The 24,137-nt window shown below is 38.6% G+C and overlaps 1 protein-coding gene across 2 annotated transcripts in view; it reads right to left on the reverse strand.

Moving 5' to 3' along the window:
- Positions 1-24,137, reverse strand: part of pkia (cAMP-dependent protein kinase inhibitor alpha) — a 77,027-nt gene that overhangs the window by 46,890 nt on the left and 6,000 nt on the right. Inside the window, exon 1 of one of the 2 annotated variants that reach the window (XM_007248907.4) lies at positions 22,565-22,724. The exons of the other annotated variant lie outside the window; for it this stretch is intronic. The gene's annotated coding sequence lies outside the window, so the exon portion shown is untranslated. Of the gene's footprint in view, positions 1-22,564; positions 22,725-24,137 lie in introns of those variants that run through there. 2 annotated transcript variants of the gene reach the window in all.

Raw genomic sequence — 24,137 nt, forward strand, 5'->3', positions numbered from 1 at the left:
AATGGCAATGCTAGATGAGTGGTGTGAGTAAACTAGTTGAAAAGCATTGATAAATTGAGCTGTAGTGTTCATCAGGTTTTATGTGGTGTCTTACTGCACTCTATTGCGCATTTGGTGAAACAAATTCAGTTCTTAAATTGAAAAAACACAAGGCATAAAAAGGGCATATAAATAACCCGTATATAGTATATAAGTTTTGACCTGATTAACATTCCGCCTGTTAAAAGCTTGCTGGAATGTGATTGGCTAATAGTGACCACAAAAGTGTCCATATCAAATTTTCATTTGGTGTACCATTAGTGCATGGGCCATAGATGATAATTGGCTAGGATGACCTTGATAGCTTGTATGGTTCTAGAGAAACAGCTATCGAGCATTGGCTCCGCCCCCTGGGGGTGTATGTCTACTTAAACTGACAGGGTATCTGAGAATCATGTAATGATCAAAGGACTGAAGTGGTATTAGTGTCAGGTTAAGCATTCAAAAGTTCTAAGTGTTAAAGACATTTTACTGCACCATGGTAAAACTAATTTGCATATGGTGGCCATATTGTTTATAAATGTAAAGATTTTTTTTATAATTGTTGAGGAGTAAGCTCTGCTGAACTGTTTGACACCAAACATGTCATGATTGGTCAAGGAGGCAAAGACAAGATCTCAAAAGTAGGTTTTGCATATTATGCAAATTAAAAAAAAAATTATTGGGTGGAGCATAAACAAGAATGACCCAGGTGGCTGAGCAGCATGACCAAGAAGGATAAAGATGTTCAATTAAGCCAGACAAGCAAGATTAAATAAGTTCAGCAGAGCTTTAATTTAGAATAATTCACCTGTAGCTGTTTCACCAAATGACCACCAGAGCGCAGCAAGAGACCACATATAACCTGCTGGAAATCTATCATTCTATCAGAAAGACAGAACATTCCCTATCAGTGTGTTTCTATTTATTAAAAAGAGAAGAAAAGTCCGATTGGGCTCCAAATTGGTACTCATGATCAAGTGGTCTGTATATTTATGTGTGTAAATTTGTGTGTTGATAGGGTCAAAGGTTCCTGACTTCTGTCCATTCAGGCTTGAAAAAAGCGATAATACAGGCTTATGGCCTACAAAATGTCTGTTGCTCTTTGGCCATATTAGAGGCAAAAAATATCTGATTTGGCTCAAAATTTGCAATCAAGATCACAATATCAGTCTATATATGTATGTCAATTTCTGTGTCAATAGGGTCAAAGGTTCCTGACTTCTGTCCATTTAGATTTGAAAAAAGCGATAATACAGGCTTGAGGCCTACAAAATCGCTGTAGTTTTCCAGCCGTTGTAGAGGCAAAACATGTCCGATTTGGCTGAAAATTTGCAATCAAGATCAGATTATCAGTCTATATATGTGTATAAATTTGTGTGTTGATAGGGTGAAAGGTTCCTGTCTCCTGTCCATTTAGGTTGGAAAATAGCGATAAATAGAATAAATTGAAAATAGTTATTTTTTCACTGTAGAGCCTACTGAAGACTTATTTGGCTCATACTTGGCACATGTACTTCAAATGTCATTGTTAATTAGTAGCTTCAACAGTTTTGGCATGTTTTAAACTTTGACAGAGTTTTGGCCAAATAACTCTGAAAAGGCTTTCACGTACATGTTTGATCAAGGTTTATGGGCCTCGAATAGTAAAAATGTCAAGATTTTTTTGATAATTATTTACCTACAGTGTCTCAAGATTGCACCAAGACCAAATTTGTTTTGATTGATTAAGGACTTAAAGACAAGTTCGAAAAGAGCAATTTTTACTCTTTTGGCCACTGATGAAAATCTTTGCATTTTTGGTAAATACATGTAATTACAAAGTTGTAAAGGCTACAGCAAAGTATACAACTAAAAAAGAATAACAAGCCTAGGCCACTTGTACCTTTAGATATAACTGATTTTCTGCTATAGCGCCCCCTTGAGGCCAATCAACGCCATATTTTAATGGATGATAGAAGGCCCTGAGATACATGTAGGGTATAAGTATCGTCCTGATTGGTCATTGTTTAGCATGTGAAAAGCTTGCTGGAATCTGATTGGCTAATAACGATCGCAAAAATTTGTATATCAAATTTTCCTTCTGTAAAACATTAGGACATAGGCCATAGATGATACATGCCAAAGGAGAGCTTCATAGCTTGTACGGTTCCTGAGAAACAGATTTTTAGCTTTGGCTCCGCCCCCTGGAGGCGTATGTCTACACAGATTGACGGGCTACCTCAGAATCATGTTGGCATCAAAGGTGTAAAGTGGCATTAGTGTAGGTTTAAGCATTCAAAAGTTACAGCTGTTAGAGTAAATTTGGGTGTGCCACGGTAAGATTAATTTGCATATGGCGGCCATATTGTTTACAAATTTCACAATTTTTTTGATAATTATTGAGGTTGGGACTCTGCTGAGTTGTTTGACACCAAATATGACAGGATTGGTCAATGACCCTAGGACAAGTTCTCAAAAGTAGGTTTTGCATATTATGCTAAATAGCAAAAAATCTAAGTGGGCGGAGCTTAGTGGTTCTATTGACCTTTTTGATTTGCCATTAACCAAGGAATCATATAATGCAAGAATTTTTGCTCTAGCTATCAGGGCGTGGCAGTTACGAGGCCTAACGCGTTGACCTTCGCCATAGCGCCCCCTTGAGGCCGATTTGGCTCATCTTTTGAATCTGAGTAGCGGTGAGAAGTACTACCATATGACCAAGTCTCAGCCCTGTAGGCCTTACGGTTTCTTCTGCCCGATCACTTCTATGGCAGAAAAAGAATAATAATAATAAATATAGCCGCAAGCGGCGATTTACGGGGTTCGAGCGTTACAGGCAAAGAGACCCCTGGAGGCCAGTTAGGCTTAAAACATGTTGCCGGTTGACCGGCATCGCCAAACTGGATGAGGATGACCAGCATGACCGTGAAGACCAAGCTAGATTACCAGCATGACTAATCTGGATGACAAACTTGTTGACCATATTGACCAAGCTGGAAGACCATAATGACCAAACTGGATGTCCAGCATGGCAAAGGTGGTTGGCCAGTATGACCAAGCTGGAAGACCACCATTACTATGAGGACAAAGCTGAATGACCAGCAGGACCATAATGACCAATGTGAATGGCCAGCATGACAAAGCTGGATGGCCAGCATAACCAAGCTGGGTGACCAGCGTGACCATAAAGACCATAATGGCAATGCTAGATGAGTGGTGTGAGTAAACTAGTTGAAAAGCATTGATAAATTGAGCTGTAGTGTTCATCAGGTTTTATGTGGTGTCTTACTGCACTCTAGTGCGCATTTGGTGAAACAAATTCAGTTCTTAAATTGAAAAAACACAAGGCATAAAAAGGGCATATAAATAACCCGTATATAGTATATAAGTTTTGACCTGATAAACATTCCGCCTGTTAAAAGCTTGCTGGAATGTGATTGGCTAATAGTGACCACAAAAGTGTCCATATCAAATTTTCATTTGGTGTACCATTAGTGCATGGGCCATAGATGATAATTGGCTAGAATGACCTTGATAGCTTGTATGGTTCTAGAGAAACAGCTATCGAGCATTGGCCCCGCCCCCTGGGGGGGTGTATGTCTACTTAAACTGACAGGGTATCTGAGAATCATGTAATGATCAAAGGACTGAAGTGGTATTAGTGTCAGGTTAAGCATTCAAAAGTTATAAGTGTTAAAGACATTTTACTGCACAATGGTAGAACTCATTTGCATATGGCGGCCATATTGTTTATAAATGTAAAGATTTTTTTAATAATTATTGAGGAGTAAGCTCTGCTGAACTGTTTGACACCAAACATGTCATGATTGGTCAAGGATCCAAGGACAAGATCTCAAAAGTAGGTTTTGCATATTATGCAAATTTTAAAAAAAATTAAGTGGGTGGAGCATAAACAAGAATGACCCAGGCGGCTGACCAGCATGAACAAGAAGGATAAATATGTTCAATTAAGCAAGACAAGCAAGATTGAATAAGTTCAGCAGAGCTTTAATTTAGAATAATTCACCTGTAGCTGTTTCACCAAATGACCACCAGAGCGCAGCAAGAGACCACATATAACCTGCTGGAAATCTATCACTCTATCAGAAAGACAGAACATTCCCTATCAGTGTGTTTCTATTTATTAAAAAGAGAAGAAAAGTCCGATTGGGCTCCAAATTGGTACTCATGATCAAGTGGTCTGTATATACATGTATGTAAATTTGTGTGTTGATAGGGTCAAAGGTTCCTGACTTCTGACCATTTAGGTTTGAAAAAAGTGATAATACAGGCTTATGGCCTACAAAATGGCTGTTGCTCTTTGGCCATATTAGAGGCAAAAAATATCTCATTTGGCTCAAAATTTGCAATCAAGATCACAATATCAGTCTATATATGTATGTCAATTTCTGTGTCAATAGGGTCAAAGGTTCCTGACTTCTGTCAATTTAGATTTGAAAAAAGCGATAATACAGGCTTGAGGCCTACAAAATCGCTGTAGTTTTCCAGCCGTTGTAGAGGCAAAACATGTCCGATTTGGCTGAAAATTTGCAATCAAGATCAGATTATCAGTCTATATATGTGTATAAATTTGTGTGTTGATAGGGTGAAAGGTTCCTGTCTTCTGTCCATTTAGGTTGGAAAATAGCGATAAATAGAATAAATTGAAAATAGTTATTTTTTCACTGTAGAGCCTACTGAAGACGTATTTGGCTCATACTTGGCACATGTACTTCAAATGTCATTGTTAATTAGTAGCTTCAACAGTTTTGGCATGTTTTAAACTTTGACAGAGTTTTGGCCAAATAACTCTGAAAAGGCTTTCACGTACATGTTTGATCAAGGTTTATGGGCCTCAAATAGTTAAAATGTCAAGATTTTTTTGATAATTATTTACCTACAGGGTCTCAAGATTGCATCAAGACCAAATTTGTTTTGATTGATTAAGGACTGAAAGACAAGTTCGAAAAGAGCAATTTTTACTCTTTTGGCCACTGATGAAAATCTTTGCATTTTTGGTAAACACATGTAATTACAAAGTTGTAAAGGCTACAGCAAAGTATACAACTAAAAAAGAATAACAAGCCTAGGCTACTTGTACCTTTAGATATAACTGATTTTCTGCTATAGCGCCCCCTTGAGGCCAATCAACGCCATATTTTAATGGATGATAGAAGGCCCTGAGATACATGTAGGGTATAAGTATCGTCCTGATTGGTCATTGTTTAGCCTGTCAAAAGCTTGCTGGAATCTGATTGGCTAATAACGATCGCAAAAATTTGCATATCAAATTTTCCTTCTGTAAAACATTAGGACATAGGCCATAGATGATACATGCCAAAGGAGAGCTTCATAGCTTGTACGGTTCCAGAGAAACAGATTTTTAGCTTTGGCTCCGCCCCCTGGGGGCGTATGTCTACACAGATTGACGGGCTACCTCAGAATCATGTTGGCATCAAAGTTGTAAAGTGGCATTAGTGTAGGTTTAAGCATTCAAAAGGTACAGCTGTTAGAGTAAATTTGGGTGTGCCACGGTAAGATTAATTTGCATATGGCGGCCACATTGTTTACAAATTTCACAATTTTTTCGATAATTATTGAGGTTGGGACTCTGCTGAGTTGTTTGACACCAAATATGACAGGATTGGTCAATGACCCTAGGACAAGTTCTCAAAAGTAGGTTTTGCATATTATGCTAAATAGCAAAAAATCTAAGTGGGCGGAGCTTAGTGGTTCTATTGACCTTTTTGATTTGCCATTAACCAAGGAATCATATAATGCAAGAATTTTTGCTCTAGCTATCAGGGCGTAGGAGTTACGAGGCCAAACGCGTTGACCTTCGCCATAGCGCCCCCTTGAGGCCGATCAGGCTCATCTTTTGAATCTGAGTAGCGGTGAGAAGTACTACCATATGACCAAGTCTCAGCCCTGTAGGCCTTACGGTTTCTTCTGCCCAATCACTTCTATGGCAGAAAAAGAATAATAATAATAATAATAATAATAATCAGAACAATTACAATAGGGTTTCTAGCACTACGTGCTCGAACCCCTAATAAATATAGCCGCAAGCGGCGATTTACGGGGTTCGAGCGTTACAGGCAAAGAGACCCCTGGAGGCCAGTTAGGCTTAAAACATGTTGCCGGTTGACCGGCATCGCCAAACTGGATGAGGATGACCAGCATGACCGTGAAGACCAAGCTAGATTACCAGCATGACTAATCTGGATGACAAACTTGTTGACCATATTGACCAAGCTGGAAGACCATAATGACCAAACTGGATGACCAGCATGGCAAAGGTGGTTGGCCAGTATGACCAAGCTGGAAGACCACCATTACTATGAGGACAAAGTTGAATGACCAGCAGGACCATAATGACCAATGTGAATGGCCAGCATGACCAAGCTGGATGGCCAGCATAACCAAGCTGGGTGACCAGCGTGACCATAAAGACCATAATGGCAATGCTAGATGAGTGGTGTGAGTAAACTAGTTGAAAAGCATTGATAAATTGAGCTGTAATGTTCATCAGGCTTTATGTGGTGTCTTACTGCACTCTAGTGGGCATTTGGTGAAACAAATTCAGTTCTTAAATTAAAAAAACACAAGGCATAAAAAGGGCATATAAATAACCCGTATATAGTATATAAGTTTTGACCTGATTAACATTCCGCCTGTTAAAAGCTTGCTGGAATGTGATTGGCTAATAGTGACCACAAAAGTGTCCATATCAAATTTTCATTTGGTGTACCATTAGTGCATGGGCCATAGATGATAATTGGCTAGGATGACCTTGATAGCTTGTATGGTTCTAGAGAAACAGCTATCGAGCATTGGCCCCGCACCCTGGGGGGGTGTATGTCTACTTAAACTGACAGGGTATCTGAGAATCATGTAATGATCAAAGGACTGAAGTGGTATTAGTGTCAGGTTAAGCATTCAAAAGTTATAAGTGTTAAAGACATTTTACTGCACCATGGTAGAACTCATTTGCATATGGCGGCCATATTGTTTATAAAAGTAAAGATTTGTTTTAATAATTATTGAGGAGTAAGCTCTGCTGAACTGTTTGACAGCAAACATGTCATGATTGGTCAAGGATCCAAGGACAAGATCTCAAAAGTAGGTTTTGCATATTATGCAAATTTAAAAAAAAATTAAGTGAGTGGAGCATAAACAAGAATGACCCAGGCGGCTGACCAGCATGAACAAGAAGGATAAATATGTTCAATTAAGCAAGACAAGCAAGATTAAATAAGTTCAGCAGAGCTTTAATTTAGAATAATTCAAATGTAGCTGTTTCACCAAATGACCACCAGAGCGCAGCAAGAGACCATATATAACCTGCTGGAAATCTATCACTCTATAAGTAAGACAGAACATTCCCTATCAGTGTGTTTCTATTTATTAAAAAGAGAAGAAAAGTCCGATTGGGCTCCAAATTGGTACTCATGATCAAGTGGTCTGCATATATATGTGTGTAAATTTGTGTGTTGATAGGGTCAAAGGTTCCTGACTTCTGTCCATTTAGGTTTGAAAAAAGCGATAATACAGGCTTATGGCCTACAAAATGGCTGTTGCTCTTTGGCCATATTAGAGGCAAAAAATATCTGATTTGGCTCAAAATTTGCAATCAAGATCACAATATCAGTCTATATATGTATGTCAATTTCTGTGTCGATAGGGTCAAAGGTTCCTGACTTATGTCCATTTAGGTTTGAAAAAAGCGATAATACAGGCTTGAGGCCTACAAAATCGCTGTAGTTTTCCAGCCGTTGTAGAGGCAAAACATGTCCGATTTGGCTGAAAATTTGCAATCAAGATCACAATATCAGTCTATATATGTGTATAAATTTGTGTGTTGATAGGGTGAAAGGTTCCTGTCTTCTGTCCATTTAGGTTGGAAAATAGCGATAAATAGAATAAATTGAAAATAGTTATTTTTTCACTGTAGAGCCTACTGAAGACTTATTTGGCTCATACTTGGCAAATGTGCTTCAAATGTCATTGTTAATTAGTAGCTTCAACAGTTTTGGCATGTTTTAAACTTTGACAGAGTTTTGGCCAAATAACTCTGAAAAGGCTTTCACGTACATGTTTGATCAAGGTTTATGGGCCTCAAATAGTTAAAATGTCAAGATTTTTTTGATAATTCTTTACCTACAGGGTCTCAAGATTGCATCAAGACCAAATTTGTTTTGATTGATTAAGGACTTAAAGACAAGTTCGAAAAGAGCAATTTTTACTCTTTTGGCCACTGATGAAAATCTTAGCATTTTTGGTAAACATATGTAATTACAAAGTTGTAAAGGCTACAGCAAAGTATACAACTAAAAAAGAATAACAAGCCTAGGCCACTTGTACCTTTAGATATAACTGATTTTCTGCTATAGCGCCCCCTTGAGGCCAATCAACGCCATATTTTAATGGATGATAGAAGGCCCTGAGATACATGTAGGGTATAAGTATCGTCCTGATTGGTCATTGTTTAGCCTGTCAAAAGCTTGCTGGAATCTGATTGGCTAATAACGATTGCAAAAATTTGCATATCACATTTTCCTTCTGTAAAACATTAGGACATAGGCCATAGATGATACATGCCAAAGGAGAGCTTCATAGCTTGTACGGTTCCTGAGAAACAGATTTTTAGCTTTGGCTCCGCCCCCTGGGGGCGTATGTCTACACAGATTGACGGGCTACCTCAGAATCATGTTGGCATCATAGGTCTAAAGTGGCATTAGTGTAGGTTTAAGCATTCAAAAGTTACAGCTGTTAGAGTAAATTTGGGTGTGCCACGGTAAGATTAATTTGCATATGGCGGCCATATTGTTTACAAATTTCCCAATTTTTTCGATAATTATTGAGGTTGGGACTCTGCTGAGTTGTTTGACACCAAACATGACAGGATTGGTCAATGACCCTAGGACAAGTTCTCAAAAGTAGGTTTTGCATATTATGCTAAATAGCAAAAAATCTAAGTGGGCGGAGCTTAGTGGTTCTATTGACCTTTTTGATTTTCCATTAACCAAGGAATCATATAATGCAAGACTTTTTGCTCTAGCTATCAGGGCGTGGGAGTTACGAGGCCAAACGCGTTGACCTTCGCCATAGCGCCCCCTTGAGGCCGATCGGGCTCATCTTTTGAATCTGAGTAGCGGTGAGAAGTACTACCATATGACCAAGTCTCAGCCCTGTAGGCCTTACGGTTTCTTCTGCCCAATCACTTCTATGGCAGAAAAAGAATAAGAACTATAATAATAATAATAATAATAATAATAATCAGAACAATTACAATAGGGTTTCTAGCACTACGTGCTCGAACCCCTAATAATAATCAGAACAATTACAATAGGGTTTCTAGCACTACGTGCTCGAACCCCTAATAATAAATATAGCCGCAAGCGGCGATTTACGGGGTTCGAGCGTCACAGGAAAAGAGGCCCCTGGAGGCCAGTTAGGCTTAAAACATGTTGCCGGTTGACCGGCATCACCAAACTGGATGACCAACATGGCAAAGGTGGTTTGCCAGTAAGGCCAAGCTGGATGACCAGCATTGCTATGATCACAAAGCTGAATGACCAGCAGGACCATAATGACCAATGTGAATGACCAGAATGACCTAGCTGGATGAGCAGCACAACCAAGCTAGGTGACCAGCCTGACCATAAAGATCATAATTACAATGCTAGATGAGTGGTGTGAGTAAACTAGTTGAAATGCATTGATAAATTGGTAGTCATGATCAAGTGGTCTGTATATATATGTGTGTAAATGTGTGTGTTATTAGGGTCAAAGGTTCCTGTCTTCTGTCCATTTAGGTTTGAAAAAAGCGATAATACAGGCTTGAGGCCTGCAAAATCTCTGTTGCTATTTCGCCATATCAATGGCAAATTATATCTGATTTGGATCAAAATTTGCAAACAAGGTCACAATATCAGTCTATATATGTATGTAAATTTCTGTGTTGATAGGGTTAAAGGTTCCTGTCTTCTGTCCATTTAGGTTTGAAAAAAGCGATAATACAGGCTTGAGGTCTGCAAAATCGCTGTAGTTTTCCAGCCGTTGTAGAGGGAAAACATGTCCGATGTGGCTGAACATTTGCATTCAAGATCAGATTATCAGTCTATATATGTGTATAAATTTGTGTGTTGATAGGGTGAAAGGTTCCTGTCTTCTGTCCATTTAGGTTGGAAAATAGCAATAAATAGAATAAATTGAAAATAGTTAATTTGTGACTGTAGAGCCTACTGAATACTTATTTGGCTCATACTTGGCATATGGGCTTCAAATGTCATTGTTAATTAGTAGCTTTAACAGTTTTGGCATGTTTAAAACTTTGACAGATTTTTGGCCAAATAACTCTGAAAAGGCTTTCACGTACATGTTTGATCAAGGTTTATGGGCCTCCAATAGTTAAAATGTCAAGATTTTTTTGATAATTATTTACCTACAGGGTCTCAAGATTGCATCAAGACCAAATTTGTTTTGATTGATTGAAGACTTAAAGACAAGTTCGAAAAGAGGTATTTTTACTCTTTTGGCCACTGATCAAAATCTTTGCATTTTTGGCGAACACATTTATTAACAAAGTTGTAAAAGCTACAGCAAAGTATACAACTAAAAAAGAATAACATGCCTAGGCCACTTTTACCTTAAGATATAACTGATTTTCTGCTATAGCACCCCCTAGAGGCCAATCAACGCCATATTTTAATGGATGATAGAAGGCCCTGAGATACATGTAGGGTATAAGCATCGTCCTGATTGGTCATTGTTTAGCATGTCAAAAGCTTGCTGGAATCTGATTGGCTAATGGCGATCGCAAAAATTTGCATATCAAATTTTCCTTATGTGAAACATTAGGACATAGGCCATAGATGATACATGACAAAGGATAGCTTCATAGCTTGTACGTGTTCCTGAGAAACAGATTTTAAGCTTTGGCTCCGCCCCCTGGGTGCGTACGTCTACACAGATTGACAGGCTACCTCAGAATCATGTTGTCATCAAATTTCTAAAGTGGCATTAGTGTAGGTTTAAGCATTCAAAAGTTACAGCTGTTAGAGTAAATTTGGGTGTGTTACGGTAAGATTAATTTGCATATGGTGGCCATATTGTTTACAAATTTCACAATTTTTTCGATAATTATTGAGGTTGGGACTCTGATGAGTTGTTTGACACCAAATATGACAGGATTGGTCAATGACCCTAGGACAAGTTCTCAAAAGTAGGTTTTGCATATTATGCTAAATAGCAAAAAATCTAAGTGGGCGGAGCTTAGTGGTTCTATTGACCTTTTTGATTTGCTCTTAACCAAGGAATCATATGACGAAAGAAATTTTGCTCTAGCTATCAGGGCGTGGGAGTTACAAGGCCTAACGCGTTGACCTTCGCCATAGCGCCCCCTTGAGGCCAATTGGGACGCATATCATGCGGCTGAGTACGGGTCTAAAGTACTACGATATGACCAACTCTCAGCTCTCTAGGCCTTACGGTTTGTTCTGTGCAATCACTTCTAGGTCAGAAAAAGAAGGGGCAGCGATTATAAATACCAATATAGCCGCAAGCGGCGATTTACGGGGTTCGAGCGTTACAGGCAAAGAGGCCCCTGGAGGCCAGTTAGGCTTAAAACATGTTGCCGGTTGACCGGCATTACCAAACTGGATGACCAGCATGGCAAAGGTGTTTGGCCAGTATGACCAAGCTGGAAGACCAGCATTGCTATGATGACAAAGCTGAATGACCAGCAGGACCATAATGACCAATGTGAATGACCAGAATGACCTAGCTGGATGGGCAGCATAATCAAGCTAGGTGACCAGCATGACCATAAAGACCATAATGACAATGCTAGATGAGTGGTGTGAGTAAACTAGTTGAAAAGCATTGATAAATTGAGCTGTAGTGTTCATCAGGTTTTATGTGGTCTCTTGCTGCACTCTAGTGGGCATTCGGAGAGCCTAGCAGTGAGGCATAAAAGGGCACATATCAATAACCAATAATATCAATAATAGTGTATAAGTTTTGACCTGATTAACATTCCGCCTGTTAAAAGCTTGCTGGAATGGGATTGGCTAATAGTGACCACAAAAGTGTCCATATCAAATTTTCATTTGGTGTACCATTAGTGCATGGGCCATAGATGATAATTGGCTAGGATGACCTTGATAGCTTGTATGGTTCTAGAGAAACAGCTATCGAGCATTGGCCCCGCCCCCTGGGGGTGTATGTCTACTTAAACTGACAGGGTATCTGAAAATCATGTAATGATCAAAGGACTGAAGTGGTATTAGTGTCAGGTTAAGCATTCAAAAGTTATAAGTGTTAAAGACATTTTACTGCACCATGGTAGAACTCATTTGCATATGGCGGCCATATTGTTTATAAATGTAAAGATTTTTTTAATAATTATTGAGGAGTAAGCTCTGCTGAACTGTTTGACACCAAACATGTCATGATTGGTCAAGGATCCAAGGACAAGATCTCAAAAGTAGGTTTTGCATATTATGCAAATTAAAAAAAAAATTAAGTGGGTGGAACATAAACAAGAATGACCCAGGTGGCTGACCATCATGAACAAGAAGGATAAATATGTTCAATTAAGCAAGACAAGCAAGATTGAATAAGTTCAGCAGAGCTTTAATTTAGAATAATTCACCTGTGGCTGTTTCACCAAATGACCACCAGAGCGCAGCAAGAGACCACATATAACCTGCTGGAAATCTATCACTCTATAAGTAAGACAGAACATTCCCTATCAGTGTGTTTCTATTTATTAAAAAGAGAAGAAAAGTCCGATTGGGCTCCAAATTGGTACTCATGATCAAGAGGTCTGTATATACATGTATGTAAATTTGTGTGTTGATAGGGTCAAAGGTTCCTGACTTCTGACCATTTAGGTTTGAAAAAAGTGATAATACAGGCTTATGGCCTACAAAATGGCTGTTGCTCTTTGGCCATATTAGAGGCAAAAACATATCTGATTTGGCTCAAAATTTGCAATCAGGATCACAATATCAGTCTATATATGTATGTCAATTTCTGTGCCAATAGGGTCAAAGGTTCCTGACTTCTGTCCATTTAGATTTGAAAAAAGCGATAATACAGGCTTGAGGCCTACAAAATCGCTGTAGTTTTCCAGCCGTTGTAGAGGCAAAACATGTCCGATTTGGCTGAAAATTTGCAATCAAGATCAGATTATCAGTCTATATATGTGTGTAAATTTGTGTGATGATAGAGTGAAAGGTTCCTGTCTTCTGTCCATTTAGGTTGGAAAATAGCGATAAATAGAATAAATTGAAAATAGTTATTTTTTCACTGTAGAGCCTACTGAAGACTTATTTGGCTCATACTTGGCACATGTACTTCAAATGTCATTGTTAATTAGTAGCTTCAGCAGTTTTGGCATGTTTTAAACTTTGACAGAGTTTTGGCCAAATAACTCTGAAAAGGCTTTCACGTACATGTTTGATCAAGGTTTATGGGCCTCAAATAGTTAAAATATCAAGATTTTTTTGATAATTATTTACCTACAGGGTCTCAAGATTGCATCAAGACTAAATTTGTTTTGATTGATTAAGGACTTAAAGACAAGTTCGAAAAGAGCAATTTTTACTCTTTTGGCCACTGATGAAAATCTTTGCATTTTTGGTAAACATATGTAATTACAAAGTTGTAAAGGCTACAGCAAAGTATACAACTAAAAAAGAATAACAAGCCTAGGCCACTTCTACCTTTAGATATAACTGATTATCTGCTATAGCGCCCCCTTGAGGCCAATCAACACCATATTTTAATGGATGATAGAAGGCCCTGAGATACATGTAGGGTATAAGTATCGTCCTGATTGGTCATTGTTTAGCCTGTCAAAAGCTTGCTGGAATCTGATTGGCTAATAACGATCGCAAAAATTTGCATATCAAATTTTCCTTCTGTAAAACATTAGGACATAGGCCATAGATGATACATGCCAAAGGAGAGCTTCATAGCTTGTACGGTTCCTGAGAAACAGATTTTTAGCTTTGGCTCCGCCCCCTGGGGGCGTATGTCTACACAGATTGACATGCTACCTCAGAATCATGTTGGCATCATAGGTCTAAAGTGGCATTAGTGTCGGTTTAAGCATTCAAAAGTTACAGCTGTTAAAGTAAATTTGGGTGTGCCACGGTAAGATTAATTTGCATATGTCGGCCATATTTTTTGCAATTTTCAAGATTTTTTTAATAATTATTGAGGTTGGGACTCTGCTGAGTTGTTTGACACCAAACATGTCAGCATTGGTCAATGAGTTTAGGACAAGTTCTCAAAAGTAGGTTTTGCATATTATGCTAAATAGCAAAAAATCTAAGTGGGCGGAGCTTAGTAGTTCTATTGACCTTTTTGATTTGCCATTAACCAAGGAATCATATAATGCAAGAATTTTTGCTCTAGCTATCAGGGCGTAGGAGTTACGGGGCCAAACGCGTTGACCTTCGCCATAGCGCCCCCTTGAGGCCGATCCGGCTCATCTTTTGAATCTGAGTAGCGGTGAGAAGTACTACCATATGACCAAGTCTCAGCCCTGTAGGCCTTACGGTTTCTTCTGCCCAATCACTTCTATGGCAGAAAAAGAATAAGAATAATAATAATAATAAATATAGCCGCAAGCGGCGATTTACGGGGTTCGAGCGTCACAGGCAAAGAGGCCCCTGGAGGCCAGTTAGGCTTAAAACCTGTTGCTGGTTGACCGTCATCACCAAACTGGATAACCAAGCTGGGTAACCAGCGTGACCATAAAGACCAAAATGACAATGCTAGATGAGTGGTGTGAGTAAACTAGTTGAAAAGCATTGATAAATTGAGCTGTAGTGTTCATCAGGTTTTATGTGGTGTCTTGCTGCACTCTAGTGGGCATTTGGTGAAACAACTTCAGTTCTTAAATTCAAAAAACACAAGGCATAAAAAGGGCATATAAATAACCCATATATAGTGTATAAGTTTTGACCTGATAAACATTCTGCCTGTCAAAAGCTTGCTGGAATGTGATTGGCTAATAGTGACCACAAAAGTGTCCATATCAAATTTTCATTTGGTGTACCATTAGTGCATGGGCCATAGATGATAATTGGCAAGGATGACCTTGATAGCTTGTATGGTTGTAGAGAAACAGCTATCGAGCATTGGCCCCGCCCCCTGGGGCGGTGTATGTCTACTTAAACCCACAGGGTATCTGAGAATCATGTAATGATCAAAGGACTGAAGTGGTATTAGTGTCAGGTTAAGCATTCAAAAGTTATAAGTGTTAAAGACATTTTACTGCACCATGGTAAAACTAATTTGCATATGGCGGCCATATTGTTTATAAATGTAAAGATTTTTTTTTATAATTATTGAGGAGTAAGCTCTGCTGAACTGTTTGACACCAAACATGTCATGATTGGTCAAGGAGGCAAAGACAAGATCTCAAAAGTAGGTTTTGCATATTATGCAAATTAAAAAAAAATTAAGTGGGTGGAGCATAAATAAGAATGACCCAGGTGGCTGACTAGCATGACCAAGAAGGATAAATATGTTCAATTAAGCAAGACAAAAATGATTAAATAAGTTCAGCAGAGCTTTAATTTAGAATAATTCAAATGTAGCTGTTTCACCAAATGACCACCAGAGCGCAGCAAGAGACCACATATAACCTGCTGGAAATCTATCACTCTATAAGGAAGACAGAACATTCCCTATCAGTGTGTTTCTATTTATTAAAAAGAGAAGAAAAGTCCGATTGGGCTCCAAATTGGTACTCATGATCAAGTGGTCTGCATATATATGTGTGTAAATTTGTGTGTTGATAGGGTCAAAGGTTCCTGACTTCTGTCCATTTAGGTTTGAAAAAAGCGATAATACAGGCTTATGGCCTACAAAATGGCTGTTGCTCTTTGGCCATATTAGAGGCAAAAAATATCTGATTTGGCTCAAAATTTGCAATCAAGATCACAATATCAGTCTATATATGTATGTCAATTTCTGTGTCGATAGGGTCAAAGGTTCCTGACTTATGTCCATTTAGGTTTGAAAAAAGCGATAATACAGGCTTGAGGCCTACAAAATCGCTGTAGTTTTCCAGCCGTTGTAGAGGGAAAACATGTCCGATTTGGCTGAAAATTTGCAATCCAGATCAAATTATCAGTCTATATATGTGTATAAATTTGTGTGTTGATAGGGTGAAAGGTTCCTGTCTTCTGTCCATTTAGGTTGGAAAATAGCGATAAATAGAATAAATTGAAAATAGTTATTTTTTCACTGTAGAGCCTACTGAAGACTTATTTGGCTCATACTTGGCACATGTACTTCAAATGTCATTGTTAATTAGTAGCTTCAACAGTTTTTGCATGTTTTAAACTTTGACAGAGTTTTGGCCAAATAACTCTGAAAAGGCTTTCACGTACATGTTTGATCAAGGTTTATGGGCCTCAAATAGTTAAAATGTCAAGATTTTTTTGATAATTATTTACCTACAGGGTCTCAAGATTGCATCAAGATCAAATTTGTTTTGATTGATTAAGGACTTAAAGACAAGTTCGAAAAGAGCAAGTTTTACTCTTTTGGCCACTGATGAAAACCTTTGCATTTTTGGTAAACATATGTAATTACAAAGTTGTAAAAGCTATAGCACAGTATACAACTAAAAAAGAATAACAAGCCTAGGCCACTTGTACCTTTAGATATAACTGATTTTCTGCTATAGCGCCCCCTTGAGGCTAATCAACCCCATATTTTAATGGATGATAGAAGGCCCTGTGATACATGTAGGGTATAAGTATCGTCCTGATTGGTCATTGTTTAGCCTGTCAAAAGCTTGCTGGAATCTGATTGGCTAATAACGATCGCAAAAATTTGCATATCAAATTTTCCTTCTGTAAAACATTAGGACATAGGCCATAGATGATACATGCCAAAGGAGAGCTTCATAGCTTGTACAGTTCCTGAGAAACAGATTTTTAGCTTTGGCTCCGCCCCCTGGGTGCGTATGTCTACACAGATTGACGGGCTACCTCAGAATCATGTTGGCATCAAAGTTGTAAAGTGGCATTAGTGTAGGTTTAAGCATTCAAAAGTTACAGCTGTTAGAGTAAATTTGGGTGTGCCACGGTAAGATCAATTTGCATATGGCGGCCATATTGTTTAAAAAGTTCTCAATTTTTTCGATAATTATTGAGTTTGGGACTCTGCTGAGTTGTTTGACACCAAATATGACAGGATTGGTCAATGACCCTAGGACAAGTTCTCAAAAGTAGGTTTTGCATATTATGCTAAATAGCAAAAAATCTAAGTGGGCGGAGCTTAGTGGTTCTATTGACCTTTTTGATTTGCCATTAACCAAGGAATCATATAATGCAAGAATTTTTGCTCTAGCTATCAGGGCGTAGGAGTTACGAGGCCAAACGCGTTGACCTTCGCCATAGCGCCCCCTGGAGGCCGATCAGGCTCATCTTTTGAATCTGAGTAGCGGTGAGAAGTACTACCATATGACCAAGTCTCAGCCCTGTAGGCCTTACGGTTTCTTCTCCCCAATCACTTCTATGGCAGAAAAAGAATAAGAACTATAATAATAATAATAATAATAAATATAGCCGCAAGCGGCGATTTACGGGGTTCGAGCGTTACAGGCAAAGAGACCCCTGGAGGCCAGTTAGGCTTAAAACATGTTGCTGGTTGACTGGCATCACCAAACTGGATGACCAGCATGGCAAAGGTGTTTGGCCAGTATGACCAAGCTGGATGACCAGCATTGCTATGATGACAAAGCTGAATGACCAGCAGGACCATAATGACCAATGTGAATGACCAGAATGACCTAGCTGGATGGGCAGCATAACCAAGCTAGGTGACCAGCGTGACCATAAAGACCATAATGACAATGCTAGATGAGTGGTGTGAGTAAACTAGTTGAAATGCATTGATAAATTGAGCTGTAGTGTTCAGCAGGTTTTATGTGGTCTCTTGCTGCACTCTAGTGGGCATTCGGAGAGCCTAGCAGTGAGGCATGACAAGGGCACATATTAATAACCAATAATATCAATAATAGTACATAAGTTTTGACCTGATTGACATTCAGCCTGTCAAAAGCTTGCTGGAATGTGATTGGCTAATAGTGACCACAAAAGTGTCCATATCAAATTTTCATTTGGTGTACCATTAGTGCATGGGCCATAGATGATAATTGGCTAGGATGACCTTGATAGCTTGTATGGTTCTAGAGAAACAGCTATCGAGCATTGGCCCCGCCCCCTGGGGGGGTGTATGTCTACTTAAACTGACAGGGTATCTGAGAATCATGTAATGATCAAAGGACTGAAGTAGTATTAGTGTCAGGTTAAGCATTCAAAAGTTATAAGTGTTAAAGACATTTTACTGCACCATGGTAGAACTCATTTGCATATGGCGGCCATATTGTTTATAAATGTAAAGATTTTTTAAATAATTATTGAGGAGTAAGCTCTGCTGAACTGTTTGACACCAAACATGTCATGATTGGTCAAGGATCCAAGGACAAGATCTCAAAAGTAGGTTTTGCATATTATGCAAATTAAAAAAAAAATTAAGTGGGTGGAGCATAAACAAGAATGACCCAGGCGGCTGAGCAGCATGACCAAGAAGGATAAATATGTTCAATTAAGCAAGACAAGCAAGATTGAATAAGTTCAGCAGAGCTTTAATTTAAAATAATTCACCTGTAGCTGTTTCACCAAATGACCACCAGAGCGCAGCAAGAGACCACATATAACCTGCTGGAAATCTATCACTCTATCAGAAAGACAGATCATTCCCTATCAGTGTGTTTCTATTTATTAAAAAGAGAAGAAAAGTCCGATTGGGCTCCAAATTGGTACTCATGATCAAGTGGTCTGTATATACATGTATGTAAATTTGTGTGTTGATAGGGTCAAAGGTTCCTGACTTCTGACCATTTAGGTTTGAAAAAAGTGATAATACAGGCTTATGGCCTACAAAATGGCTGTTGCTCTTTGGCCATATTAGAGGCAAAAAATATCTGATTTGGCTCAAAATGTGCAATCAGGATCACAATATCAGTCTATATATGTATGTCAATTTCTGTGTCAATAGGGTCAAAGGTTCCTGACTTCTGTCCATTTAGATTTGAAAAAAGCGATAATACAGGCTTGAGGCCTACAAAATCGCTGTAGTTTTCCAGCCGTTGTAGAGGCAAAACATGTCCGATTTGGCTGAAAATTTGCAATCAAGATCACAATATCAGTCTATATATGTGTATAAATTTGTGTGTTGATAGGGTGAAAGGTTCCTGTCTTCTGTCCATTTAGGTTGGAAAATAGCGATAAATAGAATAAATTGAAAATAGTTATTTTTTCACTGTAGAGCCTACTGAAGACTTATTTGGCTCATACTTGGCACATGTGCTTCAAATGTCATTGTTAATTAGTAGCTTCAACAGTTTTGGCATGTTTTAAACTTTGACAGAGTTTTGGCCAAATAACTCTGAAAAGGCTTTCACGTACATGTTTGATCAAGGTTTATGGGCCTCAAATAGTTAAAATGTCAAGATTTTTTTGATAATTATTTACCTTCAGGGTCTCAAGATTGCATCAAGACCAAATTTGTTTTGATTGATTAAGGACTTAAAGACAAGTTCGAAAAGAGCAATTTTTACTCTTTTGGCCACTGATGAAAATCTTTGCATTTTTGGTAAACACATGTAATTACAAAGTTGTAAAGGCTACAGCAAAGTATACAACTCAAAAAGAATAACAAGCCTAGGCCACTTATACCTTTAGATATAACTGATTTTCTGCTATAGCGCCCCCTTGAGGCCAATCAACGCCATATTTTAATGGATGATAGAAGGCCCTGAGATACATGTAGGGTATAAGTATCGTCCTGATTGGTCATTGTTTAGCATGTCAAAAGCTTGCTGGAATCTGATTGGCTAATAACGATCGCAAAAATTTGCATATCAAATTTTCCTTCTGTAAAACATTAGGACATAGGCCATAGATGATACATGCCAAAGGAGAGCTTCATAGCTTGTACGGTTCCTGAGAAACAGATTTTTAGCTTTGGCTCCGCCCCCTGGAGGCGTATGTCTACACAGATTGAATGGCTACCTCAGAATCATATTGGCATCAAAGTTGTAAAGTGGCATTAGTGTCGGTTTAAGCATTCAAAAGTTACAGCTGTTAGAGTAAATTTGGGTGTGCCACGGTAAGATTAATTTGCATATGGCGGCCATATTGTTTACAAATTTCACAATTTTTTTGATAATTATTGAGGTTGGGACTCTGCTGAGTTGTTTGACACCAAATATGACAGGATTGGTCAATGACCCTAGGACAAGTTCTCAAAAGTAGGTTTTGCATATTATGCTAAATAGCAAAAAATCTAAGTGGGCGGAGCTTAGTGGTTCTATTGACCTTTTTGATTTGCCATTAACCAAGGAATCATATAATGCAAGAATTTTTGCTCTAGCTATCAGGGCGTGGGAGTTACGAGGCCTAACGCATTGACCTTCGCCATAGCGCCCCCTTGAGGCCGATCGGGCTCATCTTTTGAATCTGAGTAGCGGTGAGAAGTACTACCATATGACCAAGTCTCAGCCCTGTAGGCCTTACGGTTTCTTCTGCCCGATCACTTCTATGGCAGAAAAAGAATAAGAATAATAATCGGAACAATTACAATAGGGTTTCTAGCACTACGTGCTCGAACCCCTAATAATAATAATAATCAGAACAATTACAATAGGGTTTCTAGCACTACGTGCTCGAACCCCTAATAATCAGAACAATTACAATAGGGTTTCTAGCACTACGTGCTCGAACCCCTAATAATCAGAACAATTACAATAGGGTTTCTAGCACTACGTGCTCGATCCCCTAATAATAATAAGAAAAATCTTAGCAAAAACAATAGGGTTCTACGCACCTTCGGTGCTTGAACCCTAATAATAATAATAATAAGAAAAATCTTAGCAAAAACAATAGGGTTCTACGCACCTTCGGTGCTTGAACCCTAATTAAGACCATGTTAAAGAGATATTCATTGTTGAGTACTAGCGAGCCATCCCAGTCAAGCTTTCTGTTTTTAAAGAGAGTTATAAAAACATAGTCTGCAGTCTAAATGGTAATATTATTTCACAACTATAGAATGGAGAGAGAAGTTATCTGTAAGGTGTCAGAATATCTGTTTGTTTGGATGATATTATGTCCCAGAAATTAGAGTGATAAACTATATTATTGTAATTTTAAGACAATTTTATGTCACAGTTAATGCCTGCATGAAGTTTTGAACCCATGAACATTACCAAACACTGGGCTTCCCACTTTATGATGCTTTGCTAAAACTTTACTGCAGCAGTCTTCAGTTGTTGCTGGTTTGTGGGTCTTTCTACCTTTAATTTGTATTAAGCGAGAAGTGAAATGCTGCTTGATTGGGTTTAGATCTGGTGATTGACTCGACCACTGCAGAATATTCCACTTCTTTACTTAAAGCCACTTCTTTACTTAAAGCCAAGCACACCCATACCACCACCATGTTTAACAGAGGATGTGGTGAGCTTTGTATCAAGCCGTTCCAAGACTTCTCCATACGTTCTTCTTCCCATCATTTAAAACTGTACTATAATAGCATACTTGTAATAGAACACATCCAAAGATATGTTACTGTAATAGAAAACATCCTAATAAAAAAACTAATAAAATAATGTGACATGCCGGCTCCATCACATAATCATGCGCTCCTCACTAAGAAAAACGAAGAGTAATATAAATAAAAAATTGATAAGTCAATTGCATAATTATAAGGATAGGCCCAAGTGTACGTGTCTCAAATCAGGTGTTTGTAACTGGTGTGGGACAAGAATTCCAGTAATTCTGCTGGCAGTAAGGGGTGTCATATCGTATTAGCTCCAATTATATCACCAATATTTTTTTAATTGTGAACGATATTATACTCTAAAATGTTGTGCCATATCACCCCTCCTAACTATCATCTCAGGGTACAATTTTTTTCTGTTTTAGCAAAAAAAAAATCTAAAAAATTATTTTCCCATGACAGATCTACTAGAAAAAGATTATATCTGTCCAGTATCATTTATTTTACTTCAGTCCTGGATATATGGAGATATTTGGAGTGCTTTTTTTTTACGTAAATGTGATCTAAATAGAATGTTTCCAGTAGAGTATGTTTGATCATCAGTGATGCTCCATATGTTGCATTTATTATATAACATTTTTTTTCTATAAAAACCAACATATGTACATATTTCCAACAATATCCTACAGTTGTTCAGCTCATTATTTTTGAATAAGAACACAATACAGGAGAGCTTTACATTAATTAAAATAGTTTTGGGTCAATAAAACTACATACTTTAGGGAAAAAATACATAAAAAGAAAATTTAGGAATACTGATTTGCAAATATACTGTACCAGTCAGTGTTTTTCGTCATGTACAAAAGCCAGAGCATTCAGTTCAGGCCAGTAATGATGAAGTTATAAGGTTATAAATGTTTCAGCCCTTACGATTACCAATTCTGTTTTTCCTGTGGTTCATACTTACACAATTAGATTTACATCAGCTACAAAGCAGCTACAAAACTCACATCCACAGAACCTTCTGGTCATGTCCGACTAAATACCGGTCATTAAATGTTAGAACGTATGCCCCTACTGTGCCTGAGAAGCTCTGCGGCTATATTTAGTTCATGTCATCATCGCGGCTCAGTTGTTCTCAGCTGTTGCTTTCAAAATGGTGTCACAGGGTGGATAAACAGTCGTAAGGAGGTCACCATTATAGAGCATTTGGCATACCATGAGAAAGCCTGTTTGATTATTTACCCAACATAATGCATTCAGTTCTATGTAAAAGCCCATCCCACTGATTCCCTTGAACACGTTCTGAGATTTTCTTGCAAAGTGGCATTAATGCTTCCTGTTAGCACAGGATCTGTTTAAGCTTTTGGAATAAAACAAACATTTTAGGTGGTGAAAGGGAGGTCTGAGCATTTTGAGGCTGATCATGGGCGGGGCTCAACTGGCTATGGCAGTCAGATGGTGGTTTAGGTCCAAAAAATATGTAAGGATGCTGTGAACTTTTTTTTCACACGAGTGTCTTTTGTGAGTGTTTCAATAATGCATGGGCATCATATATGCTAACTTAGCACTTTAGTCTGCTGTACCATTCAGAACCTGTCACTATATTTCCGAGGATCGCTGGTTCAAATCCCTTATAGCTGCTTGCCATCAGCAGCCGGAGTCTGCTCTCTCTGGGGAGGGTGATTGTCCTCTCTTCCCACATCCAAACTAGATCAACACAGGCATCTGTTAACTGATGTATCAGAGCTAGGGTGCTGCACTGGGACTTTCTGGCTACCCAGCCATGGTGAAGGTCTTTGCCCTCCTATATGTGGAAATATTACTAGTGATAGGGGGAGTCCTTAAGAATGGGTGGGACAGTTGGCAAATTGGTATATCATTTGAATATCAATAAGATCAATAAAACACACATAAAAACTGCCAAGTATGCACATTGCACACAATGAATTACATGAATTTGTGTGGAGCAATGCAATAAATTGCAATAAATTATTATTTATTTAGTGTCCAGCCATAAGGCATTTGACATTGCAAGCTCACCTCGGTTGTGCTGTTTCCAAACCTGAAGAGTAAAAAAATGAATCCCTGAGCAGACTCTGTCTCCTCACCAAACTGTGGCAGAAAGCCTGGCCAATTAAATGTCAACATTAATAAACCCATCTGCTACACCTAGCACCTGTCCAGAAGTGCAGAGAACCAGGCCGAGAAGAAATCTCAAGTACGGTGCCTCTCGCTCCCTCCTGCTCTTCTCCTCCTTCTCTGCAAGTCCCCCGGCACCCAAGTTCAAGTCCAAAAAATCAATACGCTCTGTGGGTGGGCAGACAGTTCCTTTAGGCAAAAGTGACAACTGTACAGAAGGCTCAGTGCACATGCTCACTCCGAGTGTGCCAGAGCAGGCTTCATGGCATCAGCCAACCCACCCACACAGACAGCTTGTGCAACAGTTTTTAACAAAAACATCCCTGAATGGATTGACAGACTCAACCATTCAACAAGTACAACACACAGATTCAGCTGCATCAGACAGGATATTAAAC

Source organism: Astyanax mexicanus, chromosome 1 (assembly GCF_023375975.1).
Source record: "Astyanax mexicanus isolate ESR-SI-001 chromosome 1, AstMex3_surface, whole genome shotgun sequence".
In the NCBI taxonomy this organism is placed as follows: Eukaryota; Metazoa; Chordata; class Actinopteri; order Characiformes; family Acestrorhamphidae; genus Astyanax; species Astyanax mexicanus.